Source organism: Octopus bimaculoides, chromosome 27, assembly GCF_001194135.2.
Source record: "Octopus bimaculoides isolate UCB-OBI-ISO-001 chromosome 27, ASM119413v2, whole genome shotgun sequence".
In the NCBI taxonomy this organism is placed as follows: Eukaryota; Metazoa; Mollusca; class Cephalopoda; order Octopoda; family Octopodidae; genus Octopus; species Octopus bimaculoides.
This window is the reverse complement of record NC_069007.1, coordinates 17,510,470-17,514,715: the sequence shown is the minus strand read 5'-3', so window position 1 is coordinate 17,514,715 and position 4,246 is coordinate 17,510,470. Positions and strand designations below refer to the sequence as shown.

The following is a 4,246-nucleotide window of genomic DNA, read 5'->3' as shown; positions in this document are numbered from 1 at the left end:
AACCGTAGTGATGGCTGCAATAATGGTGCGAATCTGAGAAGGGAAGATGTTCAATAAAATCATAATTAAGTGATTCTCCTGTATTTTCTTCTACCCAAAGCCAGAAACTTTTCAGCACCCTTTCGTATGTATATACATACATATATGTGTGTGTGTGCGGCGTGTGTGTGTGTGTGTGTGTGTGCGGCGTGTGTGTGTGTGTGTGTGCGTGTGTGTGTGTATGTATGTGCATGCGTGTGTGTGTGTGTGTACATGCATTTATTTATGCGTATATATGTGTATATACTTACGTATGTATAGACTTATATATACAAATGTACATACACATATCGATATAAACATATAAACATATATACATATACACATATATACATATGTACATATATAATATTTATATATGTATATGTGTAAGTATATAAGTATGAATATGCGTATATACATGAATGTATATAAGTATATATGTTTATATATGCGTGTGTATGTATATAATACACACACTCACATATATAATATACATTTTTTTTTTTTTTTTTTTTTTTTATGTGTTTCAGCCAAGTGGCTGCGGTCTATGGGCTTGTGTGTGTATGTGTGTGTGCGTGTGTGTTTATATCATGTGGCTCGTTGCGTTTGTCTTAGTTTCGTCTAGCTCAGCGTGATGGTAATAAGATAGCCGCCATTTTGTTGTAATTGTAGAGAAAGACAACACGACGAAATAGTTTGTAAATGAGACGAGAACGAAATGTCACAATGATGGGAAAGGACCCCAGAAGAGAGAGCGAGAGAGAAAGAGAAGGAAAGCGAGTGATTGAGAGAGAGAGAGAGAGAGAGAGAGAGAGAGAGGAGGAGGAGGAGGAGATGGAGGAGAGTATAATTTTTAAAATCGGAATGAAAGATACGAAAATAATACGGAAGGAAGAAAGAAAAGCAATGTGAAATATATATATATATATTTTAAAAAAAGACTATTGATTGTCCATGTATAGTTTCTGGAGAGTAGGGTGAAATGGAAGGATTCTACAAAATAAATACTGGTCATATACTGTGTTCGAGCCCCGTTCTATGCTCGGGTCAAGGCATAGAACCTAACCCCGCATATCAGCAGCCTATATTGTTGTTGGCACTCCGTCGCTTACGACGTCGAGGGTTCCAGTTGATCCGACCAACGGAACAGCCTGCCCGTGAAATTAACGTGCAAGTGGCTGAGCACTCCACAGACACGTGTACCCTTAACGTAGTTCTCGGGGATATTCAGCGTGACACAGTGTGACAAGGCTGACCCTTTTGCATTACAGGCACAACAGAAACAGGAAGTAAGAGTGAGAGAAAGTTGTGTTGGAAGAGTACAGCAGGGTTCCCCACCATCCCCTGCCGGAGTCTCGTGGAGCTTTTTTAGGTGTTTTCGCTCAATAAACACTCACAACGCCCGGTCTGGGAATCGAAACCGCGATCCTATGACCGCGAGTCGACTGCCCTAACCACTGGACCATTGCGCCTCCACGAGCAGCCTATAATAGACAGGATTATTAACAACCACTTCAAAATTAATAAACAGTTTTCCCATCGATTACATATCCGGACACTTAAAGCTTCATTTCCATTGAGAAAATAAATACTTCTTAACGTTTCCTTTTATGAATTCTTACAGTATGCTCTGTCCGATATGGGTCTGATCTAAACTCATTTTAAAAGGGTAAAATTGATACGAATTTAATAAATTTGGAGTAAAGTAATCTACAAAGAGAAGAAAAAACCCATTAGAATGTAAAAAAAATATTTATTTTACAGTTAATATTGAGAAAACACCCTCAAACTAATGATGTGAAAAATGCAACAGGACTTTCTTTCCAACCTAAAACAAAATGGAGGGAGTTGTGTCAGACGAAGTTCAAACATACTTGAATAACGTTGACTTGTATCTTCTTTCGGTTTTGTTTGTGAAACGTATGGCTATGTTACCAGAACCTTGTTTTAATGAAATTTTCAGATAGTCTTCTCTGAAATTTAGAAATATATTAAAAATAGGGGATGTCACCTACTTGTTCTATTATATTTTTTGATTTGTTATTTAAAAGAGGTGTTTTTAACAATATGTAAGATGAAGAATTTTACGATTTCCTTCGTCTAATTTCTTAGGAAAATCGAATAGTAGACTGACATTATTGGTAGTCAAAGCTTTCTGGTGTTAATTATACAATAGTATCGAATTTGCAATAGCCGTCTGGTTAGGACTTTCTTTTCTTAAACACGTACATATATATGTATGTATGTATGTATGCATGTATGTATGTATGTATGTATGTATGTATGTATGTATGTATGTATGTATGTATATAATTAATTTTAAAAAACGGAGAAAAAAGACAACAGGAAAAAACAGGGTGCAGTGAATAAAATGTCTAAATTACGCAAAAATGAAAGTAACACTGACATTTCATTTTAACGGATATATTTACCAAAATAACATTAAAATATCTTGAAATACTAAAGAGTAAATTTAGTCAATAAAATCGCCATTGGCTTCAACCACGGCCTCCAGATGACTTCGGAATCTCCTGCACCTCTTCTGGACGGCCACCTTGTTTAAATTGCTGAATGCTACCATAACCCTTGCCTTCAGTTCATCTTTGGTGACAGCCATGACTGGGTTCTCTTGCTTGTGTGGCATGGTGCAGAGTCTTGTTGCCAGACATAGGGTCTTCTTGACCCAGAACAGCACTACCTCCTCCAGATACTTGATGTAGGCCACCGTGTTGAGTGCGAGGCCGTGTGGGAAGATGAATGGAGGCATAACATCGCCATCACTAACGATCACTTCAAACACCATGATGTTGACTGGATGTTTGATTTTTTTGTACTTTCGGTTCATGTCCTCGGATTGCACTGTCCCCAGATTGACACCCAAACACTCCGAAATGTTCGTATTGAAGCTTTTGGCGCGAATGCCAAGCAATAGAGCATGTCGTTTCGAAATTTCTGGCAGAGTGAATCGCGTCATGGTGCTGTTTTTCTCACAGACGGTGCCCAACTGATCCTACGATACTGTGTAGTCGACAAAATCAAAAGCAAACAAAGCGCATGCGCGAAATTAAAAATATAAAATGGCGGCAATTTACCCATCGCACCTTTTATGTGTGTATACACACACATACATACATACATATATATATATATACATAAGCATATTTATATGTATATATGCGTGTGTGTGTGTATTATGTTGATGCGTGTGTGTGCGTGTGTATGATGAGATTAAGTAGTGATTTTTCGTTTTCTACACGTATTGGCATTAAGGTCATAGAATGTAGCTTATGTATGTTTTTAGCGTTTGTCGTTACGGTCTCTCCACGCCCATAGCCAGGAATTTGGACAGAACTATCTTCAGAGCGCTTTCGTAACTGGATATTACCACGGAATCAAGATACGGATGTAACTAGAGACACTTTAACCACCCACATACCTACCTACGTACTTACCTACCTTCCTACCTATCCACATACGTACATACATTCATTCATACATACAGACATGTATACACAGACATTTTCCTACCTACCTAACTGCACATGTGCATACGTGCACACATACCTGTCTACCTCTATAACTACTCACTGACTTATCAACCTACATAATATATATGCATATATGGATGGATGGATGTGTAGCAGAAAATATTTAGCAATCGAACCCGAATCACAAAATCCGATGCAAAAAAAAAAAGAAGAAACAAAAACAGAAAATTGAAGGGTAAGATCGCGATTTGCTAGAATCTTACCAACGTCATCAAAAAATCTGACCATTCAGGTCTTCGTGTGGAATAGGATCTAACACAACTTCATCCTTGACGCGCTTTTGTTTCTGAGCCAAACCGCCACTGTTTATTCAATGCATTTTAATCACAACGAACAGGCACCAGACGGCTGGTGGTAGACGTCAGAAGACAGAAGCAGAAACAGCAGTTGACCAGAGCGCTGTGACATCACAAAACAAGGAACAGACTGCGACAGCGATACACAATGACCAGCTAATGTCAGGACAACCTACTCAATATCATATGCAGTCCAAAAACAACAAGCTGCGACTTATCTCGATGTTTTATCGTTCGTAATAACATCAAAATCTTTTGCTTACGATAAAAATAAATATTTATTTTTTAAATCTCAGATTTCAATGTTCTTTATCATAACATATGTATATGTGTGTGTGTTTATATATATATATATATATATATATATATATATATATATAT

At 37.5% G+C, this 4,246-nt stretch overlaps 2 protein-coding genes across 2 annotated transcripts in view; one reads left to right on the top strand and one right to left on the bottom strand.

Moving 5' to 3' along the window:
- Positions 1-4,246, bottom strand: part of LOC106881568 (solute carrier family 23 member 1) — a 157,573-nt gene that overhangs the window by 59,442 nt on the left and 93,885 nt on the right. The window lies entirely within an intron of this gene.
- The window catches only part of LOC106877250 (growth/differentiation factor 8), a 37,831-nt gene that overhangs the window by 28,897 nt on the left and 4,688 nt on the right, over positions 1-4,246 (top strand). The window lies entirely within an intron of this gene.